Below are 18,698 nucleotides of genomic sequence, written 5' to 3' on the forward strand. Positions count from 1 at the left end.
TGACATGCTACAGATGCAAAATTTAACCGACAGGAAGAAGATGCTGTGATATGCAAATGATTAGGTTTTAAGAGCATTCACACAACGTTGGCACCGGTGGCGACACCTACAATGTGCTGACATGAGGAAAGTTTCCAACTGATTTCTCATACACAAACAGCAGTTGACCAGCATTGCCTGGTGAAACGTCGTCGTGATGCCTTGTGTGAGGAGGAGGAATGTGTACCATCATGTTTCCAACTTTGATAAGGGTCGGATTGTAGCTTATCATGATTGCGGTTTACCGTATCGCAGCAATGCTGCTCGCATTGGACGAGATCCAATGACTGTTAGCAGAATATGGAATCGGTGGGTTCAGGAGGATAATACGGAACGCCGTGCTGGATCGCAACGGCCTCGTATCACTAGCAGTCGAGATGACAGGCATCTTATCCGCAAGGCAGTAACAGATCGTGCAGCCAAGTCTCGATCCCTGGGTCAACAGATTGGGACGTTTGCAAGACAACAACCATCTGCACAAACAGTTCGACGACATTTGCAGCAGCATGAGCTATCAGCTCAGAGACCATAGCTGCGGTTACCCTTGATGCTGCATCACAGACAGGAGCGCCTGCGATGGTGTACTCAACGACGAACCTGGGTGCACGAATGGCAAAACGTCATTTTTTCAAATGAATCCAGGTTCTGTTTACAGCATCATGATTGTCGCATCCGTGTTTGGTGACATCGCGGTGAATGCACATTGGGTGCGTGTATTCGTCATCGCCATACTGGCGTATCACCCAGCGTGATGGTATGGGGTGCCATTGGTTACACGTCTCGGTCACCACTTGTTCGCATTGACGGCACTTTGACAGTGGACGTTACATTTCAGATGTGTTACGACCCGTGGCTCTACCCTTCATTCGATCCCTGCGAAACCCTAAATTTCAGCAGGATAATGCACGACCACATGTTGCAGGTCCTGTACGGGCCTTTCTGGATACAGAAAATGTTCGACTGCTGCCCTGGCCAGCACATTCTCCAGATCTCTCACCAATTGAAAACGTCTGGTCAATGGTGGCCGAGCACCTGGCTCGTCACAATGCGCCAGTCACTACTATTGACGAACTGTGGTATCGTGTTGAAGCTGCATGGGCAGCTGTACCTGTACGCGCCATCCCAGGCGTATCAAGGCCGTTATTATGGCCAAAGGTGGTTGTTCTGGGTACTGATTTCTCAGGATCTATGCACCAAAATTGCATGAAAATGTAATCACATGTCAGTTCTAGTATAAAATATTTGTCCAATGAATACCCACTGATCATCTGCATTTCTTCTTGGTGTAGCAATTTTAATGGCCAGTAGTGTACACACCAGCAATGAAAACAATTATACCACCTGAAAGTGCATTAAATTACCTACAAGAGATGTCTGTAATATTCAGTTTTCTTGTAAGTAAGGAGGGAACAAAGCAAAAATGATGAAAAATACCTCTTGAGCCCTCCCACCTGCCTATCTCTCATCAGTACTATACTTTCAGGTGTATTTTCCATGAAAAGAGCTTTTTTGAATTAATTGGTGGGAAAGAGCATTTGATAAAAATGTAGACAAATTATATTTACTATGTATTAGGTACATAATACTGAATAGAAAGGTGACTATGAAATCTGTTTGTAGTAATATACATGTGTCATGAAACAAGTGAATGTCGAGCACACGACTGAGTCATCAGTTCGAGTAGGTTCTCCATCTGGAAAAGAAAGATGGCATTTAATGACAGAATATGGATACGAAAATTATAAGTTGTACAGAGAACTATGTATGAACAAATACTTGTACTGATGTCAACTGCACAGTTTTTTTACTCATCTCTGCTTGCTTGCTGGTGGTCCAGACAATGTTTATTGGATACTAGCAGATCCAGGTGAAGGGTTTTGGGCAATGGAAGACCTAGGCAAATCATCAGAAAGGTCCAGGCTGAACAGGGTTGCTCTTCTCCAACTGAATAAATTGTAATTGAATGATTAATACTATGACAGGGAAAAATTGAATGGTATAGGTGCATAATGCTACAAAATATTACATGAATTAATACCTTCTGCCATCGCAGCTACTTCAGACAATGGTACGCAAATGACTCATCCAAGTGATTACCATATTCTATATCAAAATAGTCCTTAATATTGAAGCACAACCCTTCAAATTGCTGCCACAGTTTCATGCACAACAGTCCTGCTTGCCTACACCTACCAACCTTGGCAATCTGTCTTAAATTTGCAAGATATAAGCTGAAGAAGCCTCTCAGGAGCCATGGTTTTCAATGTGATTATGGGAGCCAACCCATTTTTTGTCAAATGCCACACCCACTGCTCTGGATCCATATAGTACAGTATCCGGCAAATTTATGACTCATATATCAATTACGTATGAAGTAAGTACAATCAAAACGTGGCATTTTTGTTCGATGAGGATTCAGACAGATGGATCACTATCAATTCCCTGGATCACTTTAGGAGGTCAACAAAACGGCAGTTCGTGGAGATACAATTTAGCATGACACCAACAAGTATCTAATGCAAAAACAAGGATGGACTAATTGCCATGCTGATGACCATGCAGATGACAAAATGCAGTTAAAGTGGAATCACTCTCGTAGTGCGTATGGTACAATCCTTGGCTTTGGTACAATCCTTGGCTTTGGCTCACAAGAATTAACAACTATGGGGGAAGATATTGACCTTCTTGCCATAATTATTGATCTTCAAACTTCCACAATGTATATTTCTCCAAGCCAGGCAGACATGTCTGCCAGTTCCTCTGATATCCGGGAAGTGGTGTGGAGAAGATTGTTGCCAAGTACATGCGCTTCCTCTACACAATAAGTGGTTGTGACTATGCCCACATTACTCAACCACGTGAAGGTTAAATTTCTCATGTCCCTCTCAAAAACATCCCACTTTTGAATTTTAAATTGCTACATTCACTGATCCTTCAGCCCATCCAAAGGAAGTATCAGCTGCTGATGAGAAATTACTGATAGCTTTTTATGATGGTATGCTGCACTCCGCAACACTCAACTAGCCAAGGTTTAAAGAATATGTGACATTGGCCTACAATGCATACATCCAACTGATGCTGCAGCTCAACAATACACCAAGATGTGTGGGTGTAGGTGAGCAGGACCGGTCCACCCGAAACTGTGCCAACAATGTGAAGGGTCATACCCTAACATCATCAACGACAGTTTTTATGTAGAAGATGGAGATGACCTGGATGAGCTCCTTGCAGTACCAGTATCTGAAGCAGCTGATAGAACAGAAAGTATTAATTCAAGCAATATTTTGCAGTATTATGCATCTTTACTGGTCAATTTTTCTCTATCATAACACTGATCAATCAATTACAACTTATTTAGTTGAAGAACAGCAACTCACTGTTCAGCATGGATCTCTCACAGCCCTTGACACTTTGTGTGGATCTTCAATCCCCCAAAACACTTCAACTGGACCTCCTAGTGGCCAAGAAACACTGCCCAGGCCACCAACAGCTAAATGGAGATAAGTATAAACTGTGCACAACACCAGTACAGGTCTTTTTCATACACTGATAGTTCCCAGTACAACTTAGCTGTCTTGCATACTCATATTCTATCACTAAATGCCTGCTTTCTTTTCCAAATGAAGAACTTACTCCAAGTGCTGAACCTATCACATACACATTAATACTTACAGATTTCATACACCAAAAGTATAGCACCAAAGTGTGTGTGTGTGGGTGGGGGGGGGGGGGGGCCTTTGGTCATATTGATTTACTTCAAGAGTTATGAGAAAATGAGAAATTGTTTATGAATGGATATATAATTATGAAGGAAAGCTATCATCAGCCCAAACATTGGTCTGAATACCACATTGCTTACTAGGCACAACTAAGTTGGAGATGGTAAGCCATTGCATTCTTCTGACCTTTCAACTGACTTATCAAGCCAGTTATAGAGAGACCTACAGTTTAATATTGATTCCCAAATGTGTAGTAATCAGAGGTGAAAGAAGTGATAAGTAACAGATAAAAATACCAGGATTGATGGAGGTGACTGAACCCAACACTTCTGGCCCCATAGTTTAGCACTCTGGATGGGTAATACCTGTTTGAGAAAAGCAGTTTCAATGAGCAGCTGTCAGCAGTTTCAATGAGCAGCTGTCAGCAACATTACAGTTTCTGGCAACAACAAGAAGTTATTAAGATTTAAAATTTTTGACAGTAATGTCAAAGCACGCACTATGGAAAATACAATTACACACAACACTCATTATTATTGATTTATTACCGATTTTTAAGAATATACTTGAGATTAATGTCATCATCTGCAAAATTGTATACACAGTTCTGAAGACGGATTTCACGATTACAAGTAAAGTACCTCACATTGAACTGATCTCATTAGATTGCTGAACTCTCTGTGTTACACAGTCTGCAACGATATTTTATAAAAGTATGTTCCCTGTTTGGCACAGGATCTACAGCTCCCATTTTCTCTATGAAGGAATTATAAGAAGTTGCCTTCTTATATTGGCTTCTGTACTTCTTCGCCCCTTTGTTTCCACAAACTTTTGCGGTTCTACATATTCCAATAAATTCAGCAATGAACACTCATAACACTGAAAGCATAGCAACCACTAAAATTTTGTGATTCACTGAGCACAAAAAGCCAAGAAACATTAAATTTATCATACATGCGAGTCACGAATGTTCTGTGCCAGATTTGCAGTTGTTCATGGCCCACAGTCTATAATTTGTCACTGTAGATGTGATTTGTGCCCCCAAATTTTGGCAAATTTGACCAAACTTTGCTATAATTTGTCTGTGCAGATGTTAGTTAGTTTGTTGCATGTTCCATTGATCAATCGCATGATACTGTAGCCGTTGTGAAGTGGAATGTGTCAAGTGCACAAGAAATGCATATATGAAACAAAATTTTTTAATAGATTAATATTTCTATTATTTATCGCATTCTCTTAAATGGCACAACATGTAGACACTATATTCATAGAGTTATTTATTCCTATTCAAGAATTCATCTATGGTACAGAATGAGTTGTCAAGGAGATATGATTTCAATTTATTTTTGAAGCTATTACTGCTGTCTGTTAGACATTTTATTTCATCTGGTAATTTGTCAAATTTTTTTATAGCAGCACATTTTTACCCCTTTCTGAGCCAAAGATAGGTTGAGTGAAGGATAGTGTAAGTTTTTCTTTTTTCTGGTATTATAATCATGAATGTCACAGTTGTTTTAAACTGGTCCATGTTGTTGAGAACAAATTTCATTAGTGAGTAAATGTACTGTGAGGCTGTTGTAAGAATTCCCAGTCTTTTAAAAAGATGCCTTCAAGATGTGTGACTATGAACCCCAAACATTATTCTAACCACTTTCTCTTGGAGCAGTGAATACTTTTTGTCTAAGTGTTGAGTTACCGCAAAATATTATTCCGTATGACATCAGAGAGAGAAAGTATGCAAAGTATGTTAGCTTACTTATTTCTAATCCTCAAAATTGGCAGTTATTCTGATTGCAAAAGTTTCTGAACCTAGTCACTTTAGAAGATCCAAAATATGAATTTTCCATTTAAGATTCTCATCTGTACGTACACCTAAATACTTAGTATGCTCTACCCTGTCTATTGACTTCCGTTGATGTGTGATATTTATTGAAGGAACTGCACTTTTTGCAGCATAAAATTGGATGTACTGTGTTTTTTTAAAGTTTAAAGGAAGCCCATTGGCAGAAAACCTATTAATGACTTTTCGAAAGACCTTATTTGTATCGTTCTCAATTGGAGTTTCTTTTACTGGACTAATAATGATGCTTGTATCATCAGCAAACAGTGTCAGTTCAGCTTCTTGTTTCAGATAAGAAGGGAGGTCGTTCACATATATCAAGAACAGAAGGGGACCCATGATTGAACCCTGTGGAACACCTAATGTAATTTCACCCCAGGTAGATGAAGTGGCAAACTTATTTAAATCACTTTACCCATATAAAGAAACTTTTTGTTTCTGTTCTGTACATATGATTTAAACCACTTGTATCCTATTCCATTTATACCACATAATTGTATGTAATTTCTGTAACAATGTCATGGTCCACACAATCAAATGCTTTGGACAAATCGCAGAAAATTCCTACTGGTGACATTTTACTATTTACGGACTGTGGAAACTATATTGCTGTCTCAATGGAACAGCATTTTTGAAATCCGAACTGTGATTTACTAAGTATCCCATTACTGTTAAGATGGCTAACCACTGTAGTACATTACTTTCTCGAAGAGTTTTGAAAATGCTGTAAGCAAGGATACAGTCCGATAATTATTGACATCTCTGGTGTCCCCCTTTTTGTAGAGAGGCCTGCCAATGGCATATTTTAACACGTATTTTCGCAGACAGGCTGGGAAAATACCTTGAGTTAGTGATGCATTACATATGTGACTCAGAACATCAGCTGTAACTGCTCCACATTGTTTTAATATCTTATTAGAGAGGTCATCTACTCCAACAGAACATTTATTTTTCAAATATTTCATAATTTTACTTATTTCTCAAGAGGTTGTTAGGTAAAAATCTGACTAAAATTTTTCAAAACTGACTCTTCTATGTGCTGCCTGGCTTTTTCTTTTGAACTATTCTCACCCTTTTTTCTTCTACACTTAAGAAATGGTTGTTAAATACTTTAGCTACTTGTGTACTGTTGGTTAGAATGGTCTCATTCTCTTTAATAGTAATACTACCTACACCAGTGGTCACTTTTCCTGTCTCCCTTCTAACAACATTCCATATTGATTTGATTTTACTGCTGGAGTTGTTAATTTCTTCTCTAAAATACATATTTCTTGATTTCTTTAGAACTCTTCTCAGTGTGTTACAATAATTTTTATAGTGTAAAACCACATCTGGATCTTTACTAATACTTGCTGTCTCATACAGTTTTCTTTTTCTTTCTTAAGACACTTTAATACCTGTAGTAATCTAAGGTTTCTTTGAAAAGTGTGTGGTGTTACATTTAGTAACTTTCTTTGAGAAACAATGCTCAAAAAGGGATATAAATTTATCAAGAAATATGTTGCATCCATCATACGCATTTGGCTCATTATATACATCCAACCAATTAACATTTCTTAAACTTTCTCTGAAGTGCTCTATAGACACTGGGTTGAGCAACCTTACACTTTTACTTATTGGTTTCTGAACTGTACACCCTGTTAGATTTTGTAAGTTAATCAGTTGTGTATCATGGTCTGACAATTGATTTACCACAGGGAAAGCATGTGTTTGTTTTACATTCTCTTTCTGTACAAATTCATTATGTATTAGAGTGCTACTGTTCTGAGCTATATGTGTAGGGAAATTGACCACTGATTCTAAGTTATACGTTGTTAATATCACTTCTAGTTCATTTTCTCTGGCAGAATTACTTAGAAAGTTTACAATGAAATCACCACAGATTAATAACGTCTTTTTTGTCTGATACACAGCATAATAGGGTGTCAAACTTTTTATTAATAACTCCCAGTCTCTTAATGGGGACTTGTACGCTGTTGCTAATATCAATACTACATTATCTAGCTGAAGTTCACATCAACAAACCTCAAAGTGCTGATTAACACAAATTTTGCTTACTTCTACAGTTATGTATATATACCATTGTTTTATGAAAATGGCAACTCCTCCTTTATCCATCCTAGATCTGCAAGTGTAAGATGCCAAATTATATCCATTTATACTGACACTATCCATCCCCACAGTTATATGGTGTTCAGACAGACAGAGTATATGAATCTCATTCTTATTTTTGAGATCATCTAAACAAACTAATAGATCATCTACTAAATTTTTTATTCCCCTGATATTTTAATGACGTAAGTTGATACTGACCTTAGCTTTGCCCCTATTTACTGTACATGAAGTTTCTTTTATTCTATTTATCTTGATTGTTGTTTGTCTGGATTTTGGCTTTAGCCTAAAAAACCTGTCTGCCTGGACCCATTAACCACATGGATCACCCCTTGTGTGACAGTGGCCCCCTTACAGTTTCTGCTAATAGAGAAGCTAACTTATTTTTCCGCTTCCTATTCAGGTGCAGGCCATGTGTTGTGTATCCCCACCTACCAATAGCATTAACTGGAACAACACTTATGCAAGATTTGCCAGTGTCTGGAGCATCCTGTTCTGCTCAGTGTTAACATGCCTTACAGCAGTGTTTACCCAGGGCTGATCATGGTGCTGAAAGACCTCCACAAACCCTATGTTTGTGTGCCCAGTTTCTGCTCCTATTTTATCCAGGTCACTCCTAATACTGTATCTTTTATTCATAGCCAGGCTGTTCCCTGCTCCCCCAACTATAATTATCTGATCTTCCTTCTCAAAGTCCCTGCATAGCTGACCTAAGTTTTCTGTCACCTGCCTAAGGCACAAAACTTGTTTAACCAAGCTGAATGAAAATGTTAGAAACAAAGACTAGATTTTGTAAAATGCAAACACAGGTGGCCCAAAGATGAAAATGAAAAATATTCATATCTGGAAGACATTACAAAGAAATGGTTTCCAACAGCAAGTGCTTACAACATCCCACTGAACGACATATTACTAGATGAAGAGGTACTGAAGAGGTCAATTTGTGGGACATTAAGGATATGTCCATGTCTAATGAGTGGACTGAGACTTAAGAAGCAGCACGATGTAGTGTACAAAACTGTATGAGGTGAAGAAAATGGTCAAAAAGTAGTAACTGTTAGTGAATGGCAGAGTGAAAGGTTAAAAATTACACAGTACTATGCACCAAAGGACAGCTTTAACATCAATGACCCTAGTCCTTTGTTCCTTAGCCTTCAAAATAAAGACACATGGCTTGAATGGCAAAAATTGAAACCGAGGAAAACACAGTAGAGGTTACACCACAGGAAACTTAGGTACCAATGTTGACGAGTCTGAAAAGTTATGCTGTTTGTTACTGACAATTAAAAACCGAACATGTTGCAGCCTTGATGCAAAAATCAGAGCCCCCAACAGGAAAATTCTCCTATTTGTAGATTGCTGTCCTGCACATCCTAAAAAAAGCAAACTAACACAATATGCAGCTAGAATTCTTGTGATCAAATAGCAAAAGCAAGTTGTTGCATTTGAATTTATACATTATTCATATTTTGAAGACGTTACATAAAAATGATTGTGCAGATGGTTTTGAGTTTAAAGAAGGCTGCATCATTTCCAGTCCCCATCAAAGTATCAATTCTAGCTGCTCTGCATTATATAGCAAAGGCACGGATACAGGTTAAAGAGTCTACCAACTCCAACTGCTTCTGAATAGCTTAATCCTTCCAAACAGCTCATGGAAAAGGGTCTAACCTACTAGATATGTATAATGAAACTGCTAACTGTGGAAATCTCTCCTTAATTCACGATAGGTAAAAAAGCAGTTGGAACATCCAGTGCAATATTTTTTGTATATGGGTGATAGTGTTGTCACCGTTGAAAGTGTGTCTGTAGAAGATATAGGAAAGTCCCACATTAAGGAAAAAGATGACAGTGCAGCAACTGAAATTAGTGATAGTGATAGTGGTTATGACAGTGGTGTTGTCTGCATTGCAGATGTAAATGCAACAGTTATTAAAAAGAAACTCATTTCTGCTGCAGAAGTACAAATCAAAATTTTCGAATGTGCTAATTAACTAGAATGCCAGATATGGATTGTTTGGTACAAAAAGCAGAAACTATACTTTTGGATGAAAGCTAACACACGAGGGTGCAGGCTGTCCATGATGTACTGTTGTGTTGTCAGAGTTCTCTCTCTTACTACCAACCATGACCCGAAGTTATACCCAATGCCTCCTCACACACAATGATACCAGGAGTAAAAGCACTGAGCCTTTCCAAAACATTGGAAGAATGGAAACTCTGAGCAGGTGGCTGCCATACTCACTGACGGTTGTTATCTGGGGTAGTGCAGAACCAAGTTTCACTACTAAAACACAACGCAACAGTATTCATCAGAAATTCTGGTCATCCATCACACAAAATGCAGCCATTTGAGTTGTGATATTTGCAGTAACGTACACATGGGATGGGTAATTCCTTTGTCTGGTTGCTGTTGGTCTCAATGGTATAGGCCAACACAGAATGTTGCTGAGAGTCCATTACATGTTCTCAGATGCCAGGGGCAGATGTGAAGGAGTTATGATGTGATGTGATGTGATTTGTGCACAATACCTTGATCCTGGTGGTGATCAGACATGGCTGATCAGAACCTCGACAACATTCCCACCCAGACCAACATTAAGCCAATGTCATTTCAGAATGTTCCATAGATCTGGATACTGCACAATTTGACCATACAACCACATGGACACCCACTAAGAGGCTCCTTTCGATCTCTGTCAGGTGCTGATAATGCTGTCTCAAACTAGTATGCGGCATCTCTGTGTCCTACACAGTGACCAACATTAACACTGTTCACAGCCCATACTCTACAAGGCTGATAAACAATATTAAACACGAACAACATTAATGCACTCTACTGGGTGTTATACCCATTACAGATAGATGCAGTTCTAATGATTTACATACCTGCTGATGGTAGATACATGTATGAAGCTACTTTGACATCCAACTGTATTTTCTGGAGCTTCACCTACTTTGTCAGGCAGTGTATTTAATATGAAGTGAAGTTATAGTGTTATAAGAATAGGAAACCAGCCACCATAAGAAATAAACAAATAAAATGCAAACATTTCAGTGCCTGCTTTAAGGATCAACAAGGTTGTGTCAATTTAGTTACAAGATTTTCTTACTCCCAAAATTGACCAATAGCAACAGCTTTATCACACAAGTTGAAGAGACTGAAATATCCACCATACATCACATTCCTGAAGCCATTTCCACCACACTATTACAAATACAAAACTTACACAATTCTTCCTTGGCTCATTCCTTCCTCTACTGGTCCTAACAGCGGATTTCGGGGTTACTTCATTTTGTTACTTTTCCTGATATTTTACAGTAGCTTAAATTGCTGAACTTACTACTTTCGTAGATGCTACCTAGAGCACGCTTCCTCTGGGACACATTCAAAGCACATTATACATTATGATAATAATAGCACAGGCTCTTTTCACAGATTACAGCACATTCACAAAACAGTTATAATTTTTCTCAGTATTCATTTTTCTGTATCGTAACAGACAAATTGTAGACTACATTTGATTAATTTTTTAAGTTTCCTTATGTCAGTCTGATGGTGACCCTCATCATCACCCTAATGAAAGTATTAACACTAGTTTTCATTTTGTATTCCTATTACATTCAATGTCTGATATTTACCTGATATACACTGATGAGCCAAAACATTATGACCACCTGCTTAATAGCTTGTATGTGCATCTTTGGAATGGGACACATCACTGATTCTGTGTATCAGGGATCCGACAGTGTGTTGGTAGGTTTGTGGAGGTATGTGGCACCTCCTGAATAGCTTGTTTGTCCATCTTTGGAATGGAAGACATAACTGATACTGTGTATCAGGGATCAGACAGTTTGTTGATAGGTTTGTGTAGGGTATGTGGCATTAGATGTCTACACACAGGTCAAGCAAATCGCTTAAGTAATGAGCCACTGATATGCATACATGGAGATGGTGCCCGATAGTGTCCAAGATGGGTTCCACAGGATTTACATCAGGCAAATTTGGTCACCACAGACATCAATACGAGTTCAAATCACTGTAGCACGGTTCTGGCTCCAAGATATGGACAATTGTACAGCCAAAAAGATGACACTGCCATATGGCAAGACATCAAGCATGAAGAGATGCAGGTGGTTCGCCACTGTCAGTATGTCTTTGGTTACTAACACAGGTCCCATGCAAGTGCAGGAGAATGTCTTCCACAGCATAATACTGCCCAGTCTGCATCCATGGCACACTGCACATTTTGAGCTGCCATTCTCCTCAATGATGGCATTTGTGGAGATGACCATCGATAGAGTAGTGAAGGTGCGATTCAACCGAAGAGCCAACACGTTTCCACTGATCGATGGTCAAATCCTGGTGGTCCCATGCCCACTGAAATCTTAACTGACGATGTTGGATCAACATATGAACACCTACAAGGGGAGGTCGCCAATCGGTACAAGCCGATTTCACCCAAACTGTGTGCGTAGAAAGACTTGGGTCTCCACATCACGTGCCTTAAATATTTCACGTGAGTGGGCCTTAGGAAAGGAGAAAATGCTCTCTGAAGTTTTTCCAATAGCACTATACACCTTATTCAGCACACTGTTCATGGCTAAAGCCATAGTGTAATGGTCAAGTGCATTGCTTACCAAACAGATGACCTGAAATCAATCCCAGGTTCTTCCTAACTTTTTTCTGTTTTTTTCTCATTGTTATTTTACTTCGTTTCTTCAGATTGTTTAACTATTTACCGCAGTATTTAAATACATTCAAGCTTTCGAATCAAACATAAAACAATTATATCGTAAATGACATACAAAACAGTTAAAAAATAAAATATTTTTCTTATTACGTATATGACGCTAATAGACATTAACATTCCATGCTTCTAATACTTGGGCAAAATCCTTCAAGAAAAATATTCAATAAGGCAGCGAAAAATGATGAAATTCATCTGCAAAAATGGTGTTGCAACTTTGGACGAAACAGTGGCAGCAGCAGAGAAGTTTCGTATGCAGATGAGACATTTAATGCCACATTTCAACATCGACTACATAATTAACACCGACCAGACCAGTTGCCAGTATGAGTCAAAGTACAACAGGTCTCTGGATGTCAAAGGTGCAAAGACTGTTATGGTGAAGAAGCTCAATCTATCGAAGACCACCCACTTTTACACAGTACAGTACAGTTTAAATGCTTCAGGGAAACTTCTACCCCTCATGTTTTTATGTTTGCAAGAGCCTGCGAATAAATTTGGTCCTTGGGTTGCCGCCAATGTCAAAAAGTTAGAAGATGATTACGAAAATGTTGTCATTATATGTTCCATGTCAGGGAAACTAACAGAAGAGCTTTATGCAACATTCTTGGAAACAACATTGAAGCCATACGTCGCAGACAATAAATTTCTTCTATTGGTGGATTCTTGAAGTGGCCAAACAGATTTAACATTGTATGATGAGACATTTACAAATGAGCTAGGCGAGGCAATGTGTACCATGAAGGTCATTCCACCAAAATGTACACCGCTGGTTCAACCGTGTGATTTATATTTCTATTGCCAAGTCAGAATTCTAATTAAAAGACTACAAACTGCCCCTGAATTGCTCTGACACTGGTTCAACCGTGTGATTTATATTTCTATTGCCAAGTCAGAATTCTAATTAAAAGACTACAAACTGCCCCTGAATTGCTCTGACACTGGTTCAACCGTGTGATTTATATTTCTATTGCCAAGTCAAAATTCTAATTAGAAGACTACAAAGTGCCCCTGAATTGCTCCAACAACTGCGAGAAATATCATCAAGAGAAGATGGAATTAAAATACATTTGATCATGTAGCAGTAATTCAGTGCTCCTGTGTTCACCCCTATGATCCAGTACGCTTAATTTGCATCCAAAGTGATAGTGGACAAACCGTTGTTTCAAAACTTGAATGAAGTGTCCTTTCCAATTACGCATGTTTCGGCCAAATGTAACTGCTCAAACAATGCCTTCATAAAATGTGCCTGGTGTGAAACATACATGTTTCACATGTTTCTATGATCGATGTAACCATAAAAATTGCAAACCTTCTACTGTGATAATAAATAAAAAGTAGTGCATGTAATCACAAGAATCTTTGGAAACTTTATTTTCATTAACACTTTCACCTAATTATATAAATATACTACTTGAATGTGTTTAATTTCTACAGTAAATAGTTGAACAATCGGAAGAAACAAAGTAAAATAAACATGGGAAAAAACAGAAAATATCATCATTTAAGGCACGTGATGTGGAAACCCACCTCCTTCTACACACTCAATTTGGGCAAAATCGGTGTGTCCTGATTGGCGACCTCCCCTTGTTATGGACGATCTGCTGTGGAGCTCCATTTTCAACAATGTATGATAAACTGTGTGCTCCAAAACACTTGTGCATGCACCAGCATTGTGCTCTTTCAGCAGAGATGCCGCAGATCACAATCTATCTTACTTTACAGAGCAGGCGAGCCTCCAAACCCCATGTTCTGTGAAGAGTCATGGACATCCAACCATTTAATGCCTAGTGGTAGTTTCATTGTCCTCCTCCTCTTTACGTAAATGATCACGAAGTAGCACGTGAACATTCGACCAGCTTTGCATTTTCAAGATACTTTTTCACAGATTGTGCGTAATAATAATGTATCCTTTGTCAAAGCCACTTATCTCAATTGATTTCCCCATCTTTGCCAGGGAAATCCCCTGTCCGTGTCTGCTCCACTTCCACACTTTTATTTTCATGTTAGTATTAAGGAAATAGTTGATCAGTTGTACACAGGAATGAGTTGGTGGGTTCAGAATATTAGGACATTGGTCAGGTAGAGTTCAGCAGTTGCAAGGTCACGAGCAAGGGGAATATTTTAGAGTGAGAGAGTGTCAAAAGCAACAGAGGAGTTTTTTAATGATCTTTTTTAAAGACTTATTAAGAGTTTCTCTAAATATGGACTCTCCCTTAATTTTGATAAAAGCATTATATTCGGTTCCGTACAACAAATAGAGACATACCCACAGTTGATGTAGCACATGAACAGGAGACAGTAAACAGAGTAGAATGCAAATTTCAGGTTGTACATACCAATGACAACTTGAATTGGAAGAGGCATATTATTTAACTGCTCAACAATTAATTGCAGCTACTTTTGCTCTACATACAATTTATAGTCTTTGAAATAAATGAATCCAATCTCCTGGCATATTTTGCTTATTTCCACTCAATAATGTCTTATGAATATTTTGATTGCACAAAAGTAGGCAATCTGATACTTTGTTGTGTTCACCTGCAGTCATTCTGTACGTACACCTTAAGGAAGTGTTTTGACTCACCATTGCAGTACATATGTTCACTAATGAAATATGTCACAAGTAATCCATCCCTATTTGAAAAGCATAGTGACATCTGTACCTACAACACTAGAGGAGAAATGAATGACCTTTATTACCCATTACTGAAGTTGTCAATGACTCAGAAAGAAATTCAATATGCAACAACAAAAATTTTTGATCATTTGCCCAATAACATAAAATGTCTGATATGTAGAAAAGTAAGTTTTAAATGCACCCTTAAATCATTTCTCCTGCACAAACCCTATTTGGTAGCCATTTTCTTTTTCTTTCTCTCTCTTTTCTATTGAAAAACTAGTTTTTATTATAGCTGCAAGAGAAAGACTAAAATATGTTCATTAATTTGAATATTATCATGTTTACACAAACTGTAAACGGACTCATTCTACATCATTTCAATAAAAAAATTGTTCAAATAATCTATGATACATATAACTAATTAACTAACCAATGAAACACAAAGATCAATCAATAAAAGCATTTTGTTGCATTCCCATTATCTTTTGCTAAGCCTCTCCACTCAAGAGCATTCTCCTTGTGTGTGTCACAATGCTCCATTATTTCACTGATGTGGTCTTTCCAAGAACATCATGATCTGCTGCGCTTACATCTGATACATGGTTTCCATTAAAAAATTTACTTTGGTCATTTGTGATCTGACATTCTCCACAAATGCCTGTACCTCTTTAATGATTTCTTTCCAATTCCGTAATAGTTGGTTAGTTTCATGTTCCATGAATCATTTTGCACCATAAATCGTAATCATGTGGGGAACATCATATATTAATCTTAGATCATGTTTTTCAGCAATGAAGACTTTACTTCCCAAAGAACATTATTCCATGACATTACTGAATGAAAATTTGTAAAATATGTCAACTTACTGATTTGTCCCTCCCCAAGATTTGCAATGACTCCAAGTGCAAATTTGGCTGCATGAAGTTGTTTTGGGCATTCCAAAATGTGCTTTCTTTCAGTTTAAATTCTCATCAATATGTACATCTAAGAATTTTGAAGTTTCCATCCTATTTATCGTTTTCTCACCATCTTTTACACTTATCATTCGTGTAGTACTCCTACTTGTGCAGAACTAATATGTTGTGTCATTTTACAACTGAAGGTGAGGCTATCTGCAAAAAACCAGTCAATGATACTTTTAAGAATGAGTTCTATTTGTTGTACATTAGACGGAAGATTGTTTATATGTATGTGGAACAATAGCAGACATTAGAGTGAGCCTTGGGGAACCCCATACGTGATTTCTCCCCAGACAGAACAATGTCCTCAGAATACATTGGTTGAATTAGTATGTACAACTTCCTGCATTCTTTTTGTCAGATATGACATTATCTATTGGTTGGCCATACCATCAATCTCACAAAACTTCAATCTGTTTGGGAGAACACAGTGATTTACACAGTCAAATGCCTTAGATAGGTTGCAGAAAATACCTACTTGCATTATTTTATGATTCAATTCTTGTAAAATCTGATGAGTGGACATGTATACTGTATAGCATTCTCAAGAGAGCAACTCTCCCTGAAATCCAAACTGATTTGCTGTGATTATCATAATCTTCTCAAAAATCCTGGAGAATGATGTCTCCTCTCACCTTCCTTAAATAGGGGTTTGACAACAGCATATTTCAGCCACTCTGGAAAAATGCGTTGAATTAGTAATGTATTACAAATTTCAGGCAAGCCAAGGCCTATTATATGGGAACAATTCATTACTATTCTATTGAACACACCATCAAGACCAGATGGGCTTTTATTTTTGAGAGAATGTATAGTATTCTTAATTTCAGAAGCATAAGTTGATGATACATTCATATTATTGAATTTTATGACAGCTCATTTTTCCAAGATACTGCTGTTATTTCTTTCTGGAACTGTTTATCCCTATACTTTCTACTATAGTTAAGAAAAGGTTATGAAATATATTTGCTACCTGTGACTCATCATTCATAGCCCTTCCAACCAGTTCACTAGTGATGTTACTGCGTTCTGTGGTTGCTGGTCCTGGGTCATTTCACTACATTCCATAAAGCCTTAAGTCTGTCGTACAATTACTAATTTCTGATGTGAACATTCCTCAATTTTTTAATAACTTCTCTTAGTAATTTTGAGTAGTTTCTTTGGTGTGCAATTACTACAGGATCTCTACTTGTTCTAGCCAACAGATACATTTCCGTTTTACTTTCACAAGATACTTAAATCCCTCAAGTGATCCACAGGTTTTTTTTTTTTTTTTTTTTATAAGGCTGTTTAATGTCTTTTCTGATTGGCTTATGTGGAATGCTATTTCCAAATAATAACATTAATTAATCATGGAATAGATTAAATCTTATGTTAGCATTTGGGTCATTATAAATGTCACCCCATATCATCTCTTATCCAATGCACTGGTGTCATTATATGCCCCAAGATATTTAAATTTTTCTACCTGTTTCATAAAAACTGTCACTGATCTGTACTTCAAATCTGGTTTTACTACTCACTACCACAGATTCTGTTTTTTTATAGTTTTTTTTATCAGACTCATCTGTAATCCCCATTTATCATATTTATATCAGAAAAATGACATCATGAACTCAAGATTGTTCTCATCTTGTGCTACAATGGCTTGATCATCAGCACATTGCTACGAAAATATCTATACATCATCAACAATGGTCCACATTCCTCCACAACCGTTCTTCCGTCTTCAGAGAGCAATTTCTACCTATAAATTGAACAATATGAGTGACATACTGCAACCTTGTCTCAGCCCTCTTGTGGCTACTAGCTTCCAATAATTTTGACCCTCTTTTAATCTGTACCATATTGTTTTTGTATATTTCAACAATAATCTGTCATCTACATCTACATCTTTCTTAGCTTCCCACAGTTTTGTTGTATGAAATGTGTCTTAAGCTTTTGCAAAATATACGAAGGCAATATGTAACTCATTCTCTAACACTACAAATTTCTAAATTAGCTGTTGCAAAATACAGAGGTTATCTGTAAAGGATATGTTCTGTCTGAACCCACTCTGGTCTTCCCGAATTTAGTGGCCAACATTCTGCCTTATGTTCTCAGATAGTTTTGCCAAACAAGCAGCTCATTGTGCAGTTGACATTAGCACCTCTGTAGCAGTTAATGTCTCCTATTCTCCTTCTTAAGAATGGAAACCAGTTTCCACTCTGATGCATTTCAATCTGTTGACAAGTTGTTCATATGGCGCTTTTTCATTTCAAACAGCATCCTCCAACTTTCAATAATTCCACAGCAAGGTTTCCAGGACCAGGTGATCTGCCATTTTTCATTTTAACTATTGTACTGTTCATTTTCTATATGGTAATGTCACATCTTGAACAGTTTCTTCAGTCTCACCTTCTTTCCCTTTCGTGTACTGGATCTCTGTCTTCAATCAGAAGATCAGTAGAATGCTCTTTTCCATTCCCTTAAAGCATTGGTCGGCAAAGCTCATTAGCCAACAGAGCCAAAAATCAACAGTACAATGACTGGACTTTCTTTTGAGGGTTTTTATTTATTTATTTTAACTACAGTACATGTAGATATATTGTAATTAAATTAGGGCTCTCCTAAGTTGGCCTTTGCTAAGACTGTCCTCAATCTGACTGATTGATG

General features: G+C 37.7%; 1 protein-coding gene across 2 annotated transcripts in view; it reads right to left on the bottom strand.

Moving 5' to 3' along the window:
• The window catches only part of LOC124613102 (ataxin-3-like), a 141,268-nt gene that overhangs the window by 45,384 nt on the left and 77,186 nt on the right, over positions 1–18,698 (bottom strand). The gene's annotated exons all lie outside the window — the stretch shown is intronic.

This window comes from Schistocerca americana, chromosome 4 (assembly GCF_021461395.2).
Source record: "Schistocerca americana isolate TAMUIC-IGC-003095 chromosome 4, iqSchAmer2.1, whole genome shotgun sequence".
NCBI lineage: Eukaryota > Metazoa > Arthropoda > Insecta > Orthoptera > Acrididae > Schistocerca > Schistocerca americana.